The sequence below is a fragment of the Macaca nemestrina genome, chromosome 5 (genome assembly GCF_043159975.1).
Source record: "Macaca nemestrina isolate mMacNem1 chromosome 5, mMacNem.hap1, whole genome shotgun sequence".
Lineage (NCBI taxonomy): Eukaryota > Metazoa > Chordata > Mammalia > Primates > Cercopithecidae > Macaca > Macaca nemestrina.
Window position 1 is genome coordinate 5,457,827 of NC_092129.1, and position 16,943 is coordinate 5,474,769.

At 41.4% G+C, this 16,943-nt stretch overlaps 1 non-coding gene across 1 annotated transcript; it reads right to left on the minus strand.

The window, feature by feature from the left end:
• Window positions 1-5,452: 5,452 nt before the first annotated feature.
• LOC112427700 (U6 spliceosomal RNA) lies at window positions 5,453-5,556 on the minus strand. The gene has a single exon (XR_003019406.1). It is a non-coding gene; the product is annotated as a U6 spliceosomal RNA (small nuclear RNA).
• Between the last annotated feature and the right edge of the window lie 11,387 nt (window positions 5,557-16,943).

The following is a 16,943-nucleotide window of genomic DNA, read 5'->3' on the forward strand; positions in this document are numbered from 1 at the left end:
TTCTCATCATTAAGTACGATATTAGCTGTAGCTCTTTTGTAGATATTCTTCATCAAGTTGAGGGAGTTCTCTTTTATTTGTAGTTTGCTGAGAGTGTTTTAAATGATCATAAATGGGTTTTGTATTTTGTCAGAATTATTTTTTCATCTATTTTTGTCTATGTTTACAAAAATTTGACTAGAATTTTGATATGGATCACATCATACATACGGATTAATGTGTGGAGAATTGACATCTTTAATAAGTTGACTATTATAATCCATGAATATAGTTAAGTCTTTCCAACTATTTAGGCCTTCTTTGATTTCTTGTATCAGCATTTGGTAATTTTCAGCATACAGAATCTGCATGTGTGTTTCTAGATTTATACATAAAGTTTCATTTTCTTTGGAACAATTGTAAATGATTTGTTTATATTTCTACCTGTTCATTTTTAGAATAGAAATGCAGTATATTTTTATGTGTTGATCTTGTGTCCGGCAATCTTACTGAGCTCTTTTGTTAGTTCTGAAAGGTTTTTATGTAGGTTGCTTGAGTTCTTCTATATAGACAATCATTTCATCTGTAGTGGAAACAGTCATATTTTCCTTTCCAGTCTCTATGGGCTTTCTTTCCTCTTCTTCCTCTTCCTCCTCCTCCTCTACTTCTAAGTTGTCAAATTTATGATTTAAAAGTTGTAGTATTCCCTTACTATCATTTTCGTTTTTTCTGGCTTTATGAGGTACACTTGACAAGTAAAAGTTGTATATCTTTAAGGTGTACAACATGTTTTGATTTATGTATAATTGTGAAATGATGACGTTTAAGTTAACTTATTCATCACCTTAGTTATGATTTGTGTGTGAGTGCATGTGGTGAGAACACTTAAGATCAACTCTTTTTTTTCTTTTTTTTTTTTTGAGACAGAGTTTTGCTCTTGTTGTCCAGGCTGGAGTGCAGTGGTGCCATCTCAGCTCACTGCAACCTCCGCCTCCTGGGTTCAAGCAATTCTCCTGCCTCAGCCTCCTGAGTAGCTGGGATTACAGGCACCTGCCACCACACCCACCTAATTTTTTGTATTTTTAGTAGAGATGGGTTTTCCAGGCTAGTCTTGAACTCCTGACTTCAGGTGATCCACCTGCCTCAGCCTCCCAAAGTATTGGGATTACAGGCATGAGCCACTGCACCTGGCCAAGATCAACTCTTTTAGTAAATTTCAAGTATACAATACAGTATTGTTAACTGTAGTCACCATCCTGTACACTGGATCTTCAGAATATATTCATCCTGCATAACTGAACCTTTGTACCCTTTGACCAACATTTCCCCAGCCTTCCCCTCCAGCCTCTGTCAACCACCATCTTATTCTGTGCTTTCATGAGTTCCAATATTTCAGATTGCACATGTGAGATGATGCAGCATTTGTTTTTCTGTGTCTGACTTATTTTACTTAGCATAATGCCCTCCGGTTTCATGCATGTTGTCACAAATGGCAAGATTTCCTCCCTCTTTAAAGCTGAATAATATTCCACTGTACATTAATATACCCATGCTTTCTTTATGTATTCATTTATCAGTGGACAAATGATAAGATTTAAGATTTTTTCCATATTTTGGCTATTGAGAATAATGCTGTGATAAACATGGGAGTGCAATATCTCTTTGAGACACTGATTTCATTTCTTTTGGATAAATACCTAGTAATGTAATTGCTGGATCATATGCTAGTTCTTATTTATAACTTTTTTTTTTTTTTTTTTGAGACGGAGTTTCGCTCTAATCACCCAGGCTGGAGTGCAGTGGCACGATCTCAGCTCACTGCAACCTCAGCCTCCAGGGTTCAAGTGATTCTCCTGCCTCAGCCTCCTGAGTAGCTGGGATTACAGGTGCTCACCACCATGCCCGGATAATTTTTTTTTGTAATTTTAGTAGAGACTTGGTTTCGCCATGTTGGCCAGGCTGGTCTTGAGCTCCTGACCTCAGGTGATCTGCCCATCTCGGCCTCCCAAAGTGCTGGGATTACAGGTGTGAGCCACCGCGCCTGGCCTTATTTATAATTTTTTAAGGAACTTCACACTGTTTTTCGTAGTGGCTATACCAATTTACATTACAAACTGTGCATAATGGTTCCCTTTCTTCCACATCCTTACCAACACATTATCTTTTGTGAGGTGTAAGGTGATATCTTTTTGTGATTTTGATGTGCATTTCCCTGAAAATTAGTGATGTTGAGCACACTTTCATATACCTGTTGGCCACTTGTATGTCGCCTTTTGAGAAACATCTATTCAGTGCCTCATCCCATTGTTTAATTGAGTTATTTGTTTTGCTTGTTCATTTATTTGCTATTGGGTTGTTTGAGTTTCTTATATATTTTGAATATTATCCCCTTATTAGATATATGGTTTGCAAATATTTTCTCCCACTCTGTAGGTTGTTTTTTGTTCTGTGGATTGTTTCCTTTGTTGTGCAGAAGCTTTTCATTTGACACAATCCCATTGGCTTATTTTTGCTTTTATTGCCTGTGCTTTTGGTGTCATATCCACAAAACAATTGCTCAGACCAATGTCAAGAATCTTTTCCCTTACATTTTCTCTTTTAGTAGTTTTATGGTTTCAGGACTTATGTTTAAGTCTTTAATCTATTTTGAGTTGATTTTTGCATATGGTATGAGAAAAAGTCCACTTTCATTCTTCTGCATATGGATATCCAGTTTTCCCAACAGTATTTATTGAAGAGACTATTATTTCCCCATTGTGTGTTTTTGGCACTCTCGTTAAATATCAATTGACCCACAGATGCATAGATTTGTTTCTGGGCTCTCTATTCTGTTCCATTGGTCTAGGTATCTGTTTTTATGTCAGTGCCATGCTGTTTTGATTACAATAGCTGTGTTATATATTTTGAAGTCAGGTAGCGTAATGCCTCCAGCTTTATCTTACTTGCTTAAGATACATTTACCTCCTTAGAGTCTTTTGTGGTTCCTTACACATTTTAGGTTTGTTCTTCTGTATCTATAAAAAAAATGCCATTGGAGTTTTAATAGGGATTGCATTGAATCTTAGATCTCTTTGGGTAGTATGAACATTTTGACAATATTAATTTTTTTCAATTTTCAATCCATGAACACAGGATGTCTTTCCATTTATCTGTATCTTCTTTAATTTTCTTCGTCATTGTTTTATAATTTTCAGTGTCAAGTTTTTCATGTCTTTGGTTAAGTGTATTCCTACTTTATTCTTTTTGTTGCTGTTGTGAATGGAATTGCTTTTCTAATTTCTTTTTCAGATAGTTCATTCTTTGCATGTAGAAGCACAATTGATTTTTGTTGATTTTGTATTCTGCAGCTTTACTGAATTTATTTATAAGGTCTAACTATCTTTTGTTAATATTATTCTTTAATATTATTTTAATGATTGAAGGATTTATCTGTACTGATATTCCCTGTTTTATTAGTGATTTTTTGGTGGTGATTTATGTTTTTTTTGTTTATTTTTTTAAGTCTTGCTGGAGACTTACAGATATTTTGAGATATTTTTTAAAGAACTGCTTTTTGTTTCACTGATTTTTTTCTATTCCTTTCCTGTTTTCAATTTTATTGAGTTAGTCTATCTTCATTATTTCTTTCCTTCTGCTTGCTTTGTGTTTAGTTTGCTCTTCTTTTTCTAGTTTTGTGAGGTAGAAACTTAGAGAAATTATTTCAGACTTTTCCTCTTTTCATATATATATAAGTATATATATGACATTTATATATATATGTCATAAATTTTCCTCTTAACACTGCTTTAGCTGCATCTCACAAATGTTGACACATTTTGCTTTCATTATCATTCAGTTCAATATATTTTCGGATTTCTTCTGAGATTTACTTTTTGATGTTTAATTATTTAGGAGTGTGTTGGTTACTTTTCACATATTTAAAGATTCTCCTTTGTCTTTCTGTATTGATTTCTAGTATGATTCTCTTATGACCAGAAAACATACTTTGTATAATTTCAATTCTTTCAAATTTATTGATTTTTAAAAATCATCTAGGATATGGTCTATCTTGGCAAACATTCATGGATGTTTGAAAAGAATGTGTATTCTGTTATCTTGGGGTGGAATGCTCTACAAATCATGCTGACTGATGGTATTGTTCAGTTCTTTATCCTTGCCAATTTTCTGTTTAATAGTTCTATCAGTTGCTGAGAGAGAAGTGATGAAGTCTCCAATTATAATTACGAGTTCGTCTGTTTTTCCTTGCAGTTATTTCTTTCTTTCTTTCTTTTTTTTTTTTTTTCTTTTCTGAGACAGAGTCTCACTCTGCCACCCAGGCTGGAGTGCAGTGGCATGATCTCAGCTCACTGCAACCTCTGCCTCCCAGATTCGTGCGATTCTCCTGCCTCAATCTCCCGAGTAGCTGGGACTACAGGTGCATACTCCCATACCTGGCTAATTTTTGTATTTTTGGTAGAGATGGGGTTTCACCATGTTGGCCAGGCTGGTCTCGAACTCCTGACCTCAAGTGATCTGCTTGCCTTGGCTCCCAAAGTGCTGGGATTACAGGCGTGAGCCACCAACATGTGTAGATGGCATGTAGTTGGGTAGTGTATTTCTATCTATTTTTGCCGATCTCTGTCATTGAATTGATGGATTTAGATTAGAATTGATACTTAGGGTTTAAGTCTGTCACTGTATTACTTATTTTCTGTTTCTCATTTCCTTTTCCTTTCCTTCCTGTAGATTACCTCAGCATTTTCTAGAATTCCATTCTACTTTATTCATGTATTTAAAAATCACATCACCTTGTATTGTCCTTGTGTACATATATATGCACACACACATATACATATATATAGATGTAACTTATCATAGCCTCCTCATATAAAAATTGTACCACTTTGAGTGAAGTATTGAATGTTTACTTCCATTCAGGCACCTTGACACTTTCTACTTTTTAAATAAAAAGTTCCTAAGTATTTTACATTGAGCACTGCACCATATGGTGTTAGGTTTGCTTCAGCCATCAAATATGATTTAAGAAACTCTTGAGAAGGCGAGTCTATTGCTTTTACCTCTATTTTCACCCAATGTGTCAGTCTAAGACTGCCATAACAACATACCACAGGCTGGCAGCTTAAACAACAGAAATGGATTTTCGCACAGTTCTGTGGGTCAGAAGTCCAAGATTAAGGTGCCAACAGGAGCGTTTCTCGCGAGTCTCTCTTCTCAGGGTGCAGATGGCTGCCTTCTTGCTGTGTCCTCACATGGCCTTTTCTCTATGCAAGTGTGTCGCTGGTATCTCTTCCTTTTCTTATAAGAACGACAGTACTCCTGGATTAGGGCTCCACCCTCATGACCCCATTTTACCTAACAACCCGTTTACAGGCCCTATCAAGAAATATAGTCACATCGGGGGTTGGAGTTTCAATATATGAATTTTAGAGGAATTCAGTTCAGTCCAGATTGCTTTTTTCCTTTCAGAAAAAAAAAAAAAATTAAACAATTCACGAATTTCTGTGCCATCCTTGTGCAGGGGCCATGTTAATTTTCTCTGCATCATTTCAATTTTAGTCTAAATGTTGCCAAAGTCATCCTGCCAATAGCTTTTGAATACTTAAATTAACTGTTATTGACTGAGTCTCTTTCTCACCATAGAACTTGGAATTTAGAAATTTTTAATGATATAGACTCATTTTCAAAAGCAAGTTTTAACGTCTCTTCATCTCAGTTGACAGGACCTCAACATACCCCTAAAGTATTATATGTTTACCAGTGTATTGGGGCAATTGGTGACATTTGAATTAGTCTGTAAATTAGATAATAGTATTATAGCAACATTCAACTTCCTGAATTGAGTCATTTTACTTAAGTTATATAAGAAAACAACCTTTTTATTGGGAGATATATGAGGAAATTATTTAGGGGTGGGTCAATATATCTGTAAATTACCCTCAAATGATGAAATCCTAATGTAATTAAATGCCTATGCATGTATCTACACATATATGTAAAGAGAGAAAGAGAGACATGAAACATGTTTTATGAGACAATGTGACAAAATATTCATGATTGATACATCTAGCTGAAGGAGGTATGTGAGTTCATTTTATTATACCTGCATGTGTAAGTTTGAAATGTTTTCAAAATTAACAGTTTGAAATGTACACATTAAAGAACAAAAAACCCCACTTTACCTGGAGGTATCATGCATTCCAAGATAAAAATAGAATGAGTTCTACTTTTTCTTCTGTAAATACTATTACTAGTAAAGACAGATTTACTAGAAAACAAAATTACAGTGTGAACCTCCACTGTATTCAGTAGTCAGTGACTGTTTCCAAGCATGGATAAGAGTGTCAGGGAATTAATAATAATCAATTATTATTGATTTCCTTGGGACATCTTGGGAGACCCAATGGTGTTGTCTGAGATAGGGGATGCAGGGAATGTGGGCTCACCCTAAGCAAATGGACGAGATTACTTGGAGTTAGAAATAGTTTGAAACAAAACCTGGAAGCAAATAAGCTTTCTGCAGTTGAAGACTGGAAGAAAACCAACTAGATTCCTGTACTCAGACAGTCAATTGGATAGTGTTCTGATTAAAGTGGGTAGTTACTTATGTACAAACATTGAAAACAAGTATATGTATTTGAAAACTAAGGTAGCTAATTTGACAGGCCATTTCAGAGCAGTGAGACATTCAAAATGTGTTGGGAAAATGAAAACATATAAAAGAAACAGAGGCTGTGCACTGAGGCTCATGCCTGTAATCCTAGCACTTTGGGAGGCCGAGGCAGGAGGATCACTTGAGGCCCTGGTTTGAGGCCAGCCTGGGCAAGATAACAGGAACCTGTCTACACACACACACACACACACACACACACACACACACACGTAGGCAGGCTTGGTGGTGTGCCTGTAGTTTCAGCTACTTGGGAGGCTGAAGTGGGAGAGTCGCTTGAACTCCTGGGTATGGGAGCCATTATTATACCACTGCACTCTTGCCTAAGCTACAGAGCAAGACCCTGTCTCTGAAACAAACAAACAAACAAAAAAAAAGATAACAGATGCTTTGAGATCTAGACTTGAGTCTCTAGAAGCAGCATTTGAGAATGTTCATAAGCTGTGAGATAAAGGCAGTTCTAGACTAAAACAAGAAAATATTTAAACATTTTTTAGGCAAGTATGACTCTTTTGGACAAGAATAGGAAATATTAAAAGATTTCTTAACTGACAATGAATTGTTTGAAACACACACTCAGACTTACGATTTGAAAATAATTACTTCAAATCGTAAAACTCAAGCACATAGAGCATGAGAATATGTAAAATCTTCATTATAATTCCAAAATTGGCACGAGATCACTGCATGCCACTTCACTAGCAACACGTTAGGTGTTCCTTTGCAGAGGTTGATACACGAGGACCATAACCCATCTTTCAGTCCTCAGACGTCCTGGAGAGCATCAGGGAGAACTTGAGGAAGACATGACCACTTCTGAGCTCACGTGGAGACTGACCACCCGGGCTACTCATTAGAAAAGAAGAGGAGGAAGAAGAGAGGAAGAGAAGACCCAGGAAGAGTAGAAGGAGGATGAGAGGGGAGAGAAGAAGGAAGAGCAAGAGGAATAAGAGGAGGGAGCAATGATGGATAAGACGGAGGCCTGCAAGCACAAAGAGGGTGCCTCCATCAACACTTGGCCGAGTGAAATCTCTGCCAGCACCCGTCACTGGCAGGCAAATGTTCCCAACAGACATAGCAGTGACCCACTGCTAGACCTTCACAGAGAGCACCACCGCTCCCAGCTTCAAATCCTAAATCCAACACTCCCACATGGGAAGAGACTATACTGATGGGAGTGACTGTGTTTATCCCCCAAAGGGACCCCCAAAGGAAAAGTTTCTCACTAAGATTTTGTCATTTTGGCAAAGTGAAAGCAGCTTGACCCGATAGGGTATCCTTTGTGGCTTAAACTCCTGGCACATTTTTGGGCGTGCATGGAAAAAAATATAACTCACAAAATAGAGTGAAGAGTCAGGCCCCTGGGAGGCAGGTGATGCCAGCCCCATTCAAACCAGAGTGGGCATTTGGCTGCGTGTGGACCTGCCCACAGGGATGAAGTGGGCTGGCCTTGGCCACGTCTGGTCTGCCACGGTGTCTTCCTCAACAACCTCTCCCCTCTCCACGCCACTTCATTTTCTGCATCATTATCGCCTCCTGTGGTTCAACCCCATCCGGCCTGGGCAGGAACCATAATCCTGGCCACTGACATCCCAGAGGAAGTCCAGGCCTTCCCTTCTCTTTACCTGGCATCACCTCTGCAACCTGGAGAGGGCGAAGAGGGACAATTCCCCAAAGGCTTTGGAGCTATTGCCAGCCAGGGGAAGAAATGGGCAGCACTTAAGAGGTAACAACACTTGGCAGGGCCAACATGGCCAGATCAGAGGCTCCCATAAAAAAAAAAAAAAAACCATAATAAGCATGTGAATCCTTTACTGGCAACTAAGGTATACAGGTTCTCTCATTAAAATCGACAAGAAGGCTGGCATGACCCACAGAGAGAAGGAATAGCAAAGAAGACCCTGTATAGCCAAGACAATCCTTAGCAAAAAGAACAAAGCTGGAGGCATCATGCTACCTGACTTCAAACTATATTACAAGGCTATAGTAGCCAAAACAGCATGGTACTGACATCAAAACAGGCATATAGACCAATGGAGCAGAACAGAGACCTTAGAAATAACACCACACATCTACAACCATCTGATATTCAATGAACCTGACAAAAACAAGCAATGGGGGAAAGGATCGCCTACTCAGTAAATGATGCTGGGAAAACTGGCTAGCCATATGCGGAAAACTGAAACTGAACCCCTTCTTTACACCTTACATAAAAATTAACTCAAGATTGATTAATGACTTAAATGTAAAACCCAAAACCATCAAAACCCTAGAAGAAAACTTAGGCAATACCATTCAGGACATAGGCATGGGCAAAGACTTCATGACAAAAATGCCGAAAGCAATTGTAACAAAAGCCAAAATTGACAAATGGGATTTAATTAAACTAAAGAGCTTCTGCACAGCTAAAGAAACTATCATCAGAGTGAACAGGGATCCTACAGAATGGGAGAAAAATTTTGCAATCTATCCATCTGACAAAGGTCTAATATCCAGAATCTACAAGGAACTTAAATTTATAAGAAAAAAACAAACAACTCCATCAAAAAGCAGGCAAAAGATATGAACAGACACTTCTCAAAAGAAGATATTTATGTGGCCAAAAACATATGAAATAAAACTCAACATCACTGATTATTAGAGAAATGCAAATCAAAATCACAATGAGATACCACCTCATGCCAGTCAGAATGGCGATTATTAAAAAGTCAGGAAACAATAGATGCTGGTGAGGCTGTGGAGAAATAGGAACGCTTTTAGACTGTTGGTAGGAATATAAATTAGTTCAACTATTGTGGAAGACAATATGGCTATTCCTCAAGGATCTAGAACCAGAAATACCATTTGACCCAGCAATCCCATTCTGGGTATATACCCCCAAAAATGTAAGTCATTCTACTACAAAGACCCGTGCACACTTATGTTTACTGCAGCGCTATTCACGATAGCAAGGACATACAATCAACCCAAATGCCCATCAATGATAGACTGCATAAATAAAATGTGGCACATATACACCATGGAATACTATGCAGCCATAGAATGGAAAGAGATCATGTCCTTTGCAGGGACATGAATGAAGTTGGAAGCCATCATCCTCAGCAAACTAACACAGGAACAGGAAACCAAACACCGCATGTTCTCACTCATAAGTGGGAGTTGAACATTGAGAACACATGGACACAGAGGGTGGAACAACACATATAAGGAGCTGTTGAGGGTGGGGAGTGAGGGGAGGGAACTTAGAGGACAGGCCAACTGGGGCAGCAAACCACCATGGCACCCATATACCTATATAACAAACCTTCACATTCTGCACATGTATCCCAGTTTTGTTTTTTGTTTTGTTTTGTATTTTTAGAAGAAATAAAGAAAAAAAAGCAGTACAAAACTTAACTTAAAAATTTGCATAAATTGGTGATTACAATTATGATACATGATTACAACAGAGTATTATGAGGGCCATAGTAGAGGCAAACAGAAAGTTAGAAACATGAAAGTAAAAGATTCAAGATTTTTCAGACTATCACTTTTTTTTTTTTTTTTTTTTTCGAGACAGGGTCTCACTTTGTCACCCAGGCTGGAGTGCAATGGTGCGATCTCATCTCACTGCAGCCTCAACCTCCAGGGCTCAAGTGATTCTTCTGCCTCAGCCCTCCAAGTAACTGGGACTACAGGCACGCACCACCACGCCTGGCTAATTTTTTTTGTACTTTTTATCAAGAAAGGGTTTTGCTATGTTGCCCAGGCTGGTGTCAGACTCCTGAGCTCAAGTGATCTACCTGCCTCAGCCTCCAAAGTGCTGAGATTAAAGGTGTGAGCCACTGTGCCAGGCCCAGAATATAACTTTTTAAGTTCTGATTGGAGACTGTGGTTCTTAGCCAAGATGGCTAATCCCATACTCAGTGTACACAGCCATTGAAAAAATTTGACTGTTAAAATAGCTTCAGTTTGGAATGTGTTCTGCAGCCCTATAATAACACATCCTTTTATTCCCTGAACCAAAGACTTACCCTCGATTGAGCTTACTTCTGCTAGCAGCAAAAGAATCAGACATCTGTGGTCCGTGGGTCCAAGTATCACAGGCATCTTTGTCAGTGGGGAGTAGCTATTAGGAGAGCCCTTGGCAAGATCATCAGGACGAGGGTAACTCTGCCTTTAGTCTCAGCTCCAATTATCTTCCGTACCTCCCTTCTGTAGCCCCTCTGCTTTGCTTAGCATCTACAGGATGAGAACAGCAGCATCTACACCCTGGGGTAGGGGAAATCACACACCTTTCTCTATGTTCTCACACACAACACCCGTAACACCACATGTGAGGGTTCTTTCCACACTGATGAATTCTCCAAAGCCAGGTGGCTGCCACAATTCTATTCAATTCTGACACTCTCTACCTGAAGTTAGCAGCAGACCTATAAGCTAAGGGCTTAGACCCTAGGTCTGCCCCCTTTACGGATGCCAATCATCCACTGTACTTCTGACCAACAGACTGTAAATTGGGGGTTCCCATGACCTTTTAGGGTTCCATAATTTGCTAGAATGGCTGAAAAACCCAGGGAAACACTCTTCTTATGTTTACAGGTTTACCATAAAGAATATTATAAAGCAGCAGTCCCCAACCTTTTTGGCCACCAGGAACCAGTTTCATGGGAAACAATTTTTCCACAGACTAGGGTGGTGGGGGGGTGGTTTTGGGACAATTCAAGTATATTACATTTCTTGTGCACTTTATTTCTATTGTCATTACATTGTAATATATAACGAAATAATGATACAACTCACCGTAATGTAGAGTCAGTGGGAGCCCTGAGCTTGTTTTCCTGCAACTAGACGGTCCTATCTGGGGGTGATGGGAGACAGTGACAGATCATCAGGCATTAGATTTTCATGAGGAGCGGGTAACCTGGATCCCTCGCGTGCGCGGTTCACAGTAGGGCTCACGCTCCTATGAGAATCTAATGCTGCCACTGATCTGAAGGAGGCGGAGCTCAGGGGGTAATGCAAGTGATAGGGAGTGGCTGCAAATACACATGAAGCTTTGCCAGCCACTCACCTCCTGCTGTGCAGCCTGGTTCCCAACAGGCCACAGACTGGTACAGGTCTGTGGCCAGGGGGTTGGGACCCCTGTTATAAAGGATGCAAATGAACAGTCAGGTGGGGAATATGCAGGTTGAGGTCTGAAGGGTCCTGAGTGCAGTAGTGGGGGTGTGCCACGCTCCTGGCACCTGAAGACATTCACTAACGTGGAAGCTCAGCAAACACAGTTATTAAGAGATTTTATATAGGTTGATTACCAGCGCTCCCACCTCCTTTCACAGAGGCAGGTGGGTAAGGCTGAAAGTTCCCACCCTCTACTGGCATGGTCTTTCCGTGCCCACCCCATCCTGCGGCTGTCTCAGGACCCAGCCTAGCTTACTTTGTTAGCAGGCACTCAGGTGTGATGGGAAGAGGCTCTTGACCAACACCAAAGACAGCCCTGACACTCAGGAAAGGCATTTGGGGGCTGTGTGCTAGGAATGGGGGACAAAACCCAATTTATTTAAAATAAATGTTTTTAATTTAAAAATTGTTTCAGAAATTTTTTTTTTTTAACTTTTAAAAGCTGTTTAACTTTTTTTTTTTTTTTTTTTAAATGAAATAGATTTCTTATCATTCCACAGGGTGGTAGAGAGCAAATCCAGGAAGGCACATGAGGGCTTAACCCTAACCCTAACCCCTAACAGGAAAGACCTGTGCTTCTCAAGGGGCAGGGACTGAGGAGAGAAAGGGGCCCTTCAAGATGGGGTAGTGCACAATTTCTGGGCATTGACTGCACCTGAAGATGTGCTCAGAAAACCACTCTTCCAATAAGGAAGCAAACACAAGTACTTTAAGCAGTAAAAGGAAAGTTAACAAGATTTTTGAGTTAAAAAAAGAGATTTTTACCCTTGAAGTGAGCTGAGTCCCAGATGTGCTGGGCTGTGAGCTCGCCTGCCTCTGACACTGGTGGGTCTTCAGGGAAGCCGAGGAGAAACTGTATTAGTCCGTTTTCACCCCGTTGGTAAAGACATACCCGAGACTGGGTAATTTATAAAGAAAAAGAGGTTTAGTGGACTCACAGTTCCACGTGGCTGGGGAGGCCTCATAATCACAGTGGAAGGCAAAAGGCATGCCTTAAATAGCGGCAGACAAGAGAGAATGAGAATGAGGACCCAACAAAAGGGTTTTCCTCGTAGAAAACCATCAGATCTTGTGAGACTTACTTTCTACCACGAGAACAGTATGGGGGAACTGCCCCCGCGATTCAGTTATGTCCTACTAGGTCCCTCCCACAACACGTGGGAGTGATGGGAGTTACAATTCAGCATGAGATATGGGTGGGAACACAGCCAAACCATACCAGAAAACCAACTTTTTTTTTTTTTTTTTTTTTTTTTTTTTTTTTTTTTGAGACGGAGTCTCGCTCTGTCGCCCAGTCTGGAGTGCAGTGGCCGGATCTCAGCTCACTGCAAGCTCCGCCTCCCGGGTTTAGGCCATTCTCCTGCCTCAGCCTCCCGAGTAGCTGGGACTACAGGCGCCCGCCACCTCGCCTGGCTAGTTTTTTGTATTTTTTAGTAGAGACGGGGTTTCACCGTGTTAGCCAGGATGGTCTCCATCTCCTGACCTCGTGATCCGCCCGTCTCGGCCTCCCAAAGTGCTGGGATTACAGGCTTGAGCCACCGCGCCCGGCCTTTTTTTTCTTTAAAGATCTATAAATATAAATGGAGTGTAGAAACCTCAGGGAGCCTGGACTTGGCATAGCCTAGAACTAACACAGTTCAGATTTGCTTTGTCTGGAGGACTGGAAGGATGGGCCTGCCTGGGGCATAAGAGACCAGAGCTTTCTGGCAAAAATCGTCAGCCCAAGGTTAGGCACAGTGCAAATTTGGCCCCAGGACATCAGGCCAGTTTGAGAGGCCCAAAGAGCTATGCCTGAGTCCCAGAGGCCAGTGGATTCGTTCAAGAACATTAAACTAAGGTGTGTGTTGCAAGAAATTTTGCTAAGGTGTTTGTTGCAAAAGATACATGAAAATCCTAAGCCCTGGGGCCTGTGAAGTGGCCTTCTTTGGAAACAGGATTTTTGCAGATGACATCGAGATGTGAGCTAGGATGAGGTCATTAGGGTGGGTTCTAATCCAACATGACTGATGTCCTTACTGAAGGACATCTGAAGAAGAGGAGAGACACACGAGGTCATGGCTGTGTGAAGGCAGAGGTGGAGACTGGGCTGACGCATCAGCAATGCCAGAAGAGGGAAGGAGGGGAGGGAAGCTTCCCAGGAGCCATCAGAGGGAGCACGGCCCTGCGGATACCGTGAGGTCAGACTTCTGGGATCCAGAACTGTAAGGGAACAAATTTCTGTCGTTTAAAGGCACTCAGTTTGTGGTGCTTTACAACACACCACAAATGATGGATGACGAATACAGCATCCATCACAACACAGAAGCCCAGTGACTCAGAAGCCGCGGTGGCACGCTCTGGCAGTTTCCAAAGAGACCCTTGCTAGCATCCCAGCGGTTATACCCACACTGAGTTAGACACTAATGGGATTCAGGACATGAGATCCTGAAATCTGGCACCTGGCATATTCCCGCAGTTCACTGCCATCAGGTGACACGCTTTTCCACCACTGTCTGCTCTCCATCACGCTTAGCCTAAACATACACAGGCCTCCCTGTGCCTTTTGGCCTTCGTATCTAAAGGTGCCTATGTCATGTAAAAACTACATACAATAAAATAAATTTGCATGCTTTTCTCTTGTTTATCTGTCTTTTATGACAGGTGTCTCAGGCATAAACCTAGCAACGGGTGAGGAAATACCTTTTTCTTCCCTTACGGAACTGGATTCAGCACCGCAAAACTAAAACCACCAACAGAAAAAAGAGTCTCCTGTGAGAACGCAGAGGTCTGCCTTTCTCTCCCATCCCTGAGAGTCCCTGACTGGCTTGGGGACCCCACAGTGCTGCTCGCTCTTGCCTGGTGCTGATCGGGGCTTCCTGCTCCGTCTGACCTCATACTACCTCTGCAGCAGAGGGCCTGGGACAAAGGGGATCCCTGCCCATCCTGCCAATCCTCTTCTCAGGAAGCTTCTGTAATCTCCACCCAAAAACTTCACTGACATTCTGCTGACCAGAGCATGGTCATATGGCCACTCCGTCTCACAAGGGGGCTGGAAAAATGCATTTTCTTCAGCTGCGCACCTTATACCCCACAGCAGTACTGGGGGCCTGGTAGTGAGGAAGAGGATGGGTAATGGAGGTTAGGTCAGCAGCTAGCAATGGTGGCCACCAGGGGAGAGTCACAGCCACTTGCTGGGCCTGGTGGTGACCTCACATCGGTTGCCAGGAGGATGATTTTGAGGATCCTGTAAGTGTTAGCAATAGTAATGCTGCTACAGAGTCCTAGGAACAATGGCAGCTGGGGCTGGAGCTCCTGCTGGGCTGGGGAGAGAGAGCCTTGGCTACGCTTTCCAGAATGCCCCTGTTGACGTTTATTCTCTTGTTTCAGTTTGTTTTGCTTTGTTTGTTTTACCTGCAGGCCTGTTGAGCCCTCTCGTAAATAATTCTCCAGTGTCTGCTGTTGAAGGTATCCAGTAGCTAACTTCAGGATTCTGTCATCCTCTCTTCATTTGGGGGAATTTCATCTACTTATCTGAAACATTCAGATTTTCCACTGTCAGTTTTGGGTGAATGAATTATGCTTATTCCTTTTAATAAAAGTCTTCAAAATCTCACAGGTGCCATGTCTTTTTCTTAGGCCTTGAAAATCATTCTTCGTTTATTTTTGAGAAATATTTAGGCCAGGTATTGTGGCTCATGCCTGTAATCCCAGCACTTTGGGAGGTTGAGGCAGGAGGATTACTTGAGGCCAGCCTGGGCCACATATCGAGATTCTGTCTCCACAAAAACTAAAAAATTCGCCAGATGTCATGGTGCATACCTGTAGTCCCAGCTACTTGGGAAACTGAGGTGGAAGGATCACTTGAGCCCAGGAGTTTGAGGCTGCAGTGAGCTACAATAACACCACTTCACTGCAGCCTGGGCAACACAGTGAGACCCTGTCTCAAAGAAACCACCAAAATTAATTTTTAAAAATTCAAATAGTTGTGAAAATCATTCTTGATTTCAGTTTTAGAGTGCTGCTTATTATTTTGAAAGACTTAATCTTAGTTAAATTGTATGTTCTCTTTCCAAATTTCTCCTTACTTATAACTTAAAATTGATGCCTCCTTTAAATATTGAAATGTTATTTCTGAGATATTTCAGTCATGAGATTTTTTGCAGTTTGGTGCTATTCTGGTGTCTAATAATAATCACTTAGGAAAAAACACAAAGATAATTTCCCAGGCTTAAGTGTTTTTTTCTTTAGTAGATTCAATGTACTTTAATTTCACTAAATTCATATTGAGAGATTCACTTCTCATTTTTACACAGAGCCCATCATAATATCCTAATTAATAAATGTGCTCCATATACCTGGGACTAAAAGAACAGAAAATTTTCCTGTTTGGATAAAAATCCTGATGTTCATATTTGACAGTGATACACGCTATTTTGGAGAATTTAACAGGATGAAGCGATGCCTAGCGACCAGGAGCTGCATTTTTTCCTGCCTTGTTTGATGCACACGCCCCCTCTTGTTCCCATACCAGCCCTGGCCCCCAGCAGCCGCATGCCCGCTGTGCATTTCGTGTTTGTCGTGTGCCTGTGCAAAGCCCATGTTGTTCCGTCTGCATGTTCTTGTCTCCTCTGTTCCTTTTTTCCATTCGGCGCCTCCAGGTCTCTATGTCTGTCTCGCATCTGATGCTTCTCAGCGCTGCACCGTCATCGGTGGTGAGGCTTCCACACCATTTTCCGTATCTGTTGTCCCTGCGTGGCTTAGATTTGCGAAAGGGGCATTAAGGAGAGGTCAGAGTAACCAACTGTGGTGACGTCAGATGGAAGAGTGGCCCGGGCCAGGGAGATCCTGTGCAAAACCCCAGGTGGGAGTAAATCTGCTGCTTGCAGAGAACAGAAGTCAGGCTGGGTTAACTTGCACCGAGGGCATGGCTATAGGAGGGGGCATGGAGGTAGAAGGGGCCAAATTAGACAGCCGGCTCCCTGCAAAGGGACTCCTGAGAGGCTGAACGTCAGAAATGGTCAATTCTCTTGAACCAGCTAAAGCGCATGAAATTCCCACTATGTGCCATGTTTTCTGCAGACTGTTTTCTACAGACTTTCACCCTTACAATGGATTAGGTGTCGTGGTCTTTACTGGACCGATGAGGCTTAGGAGGCTC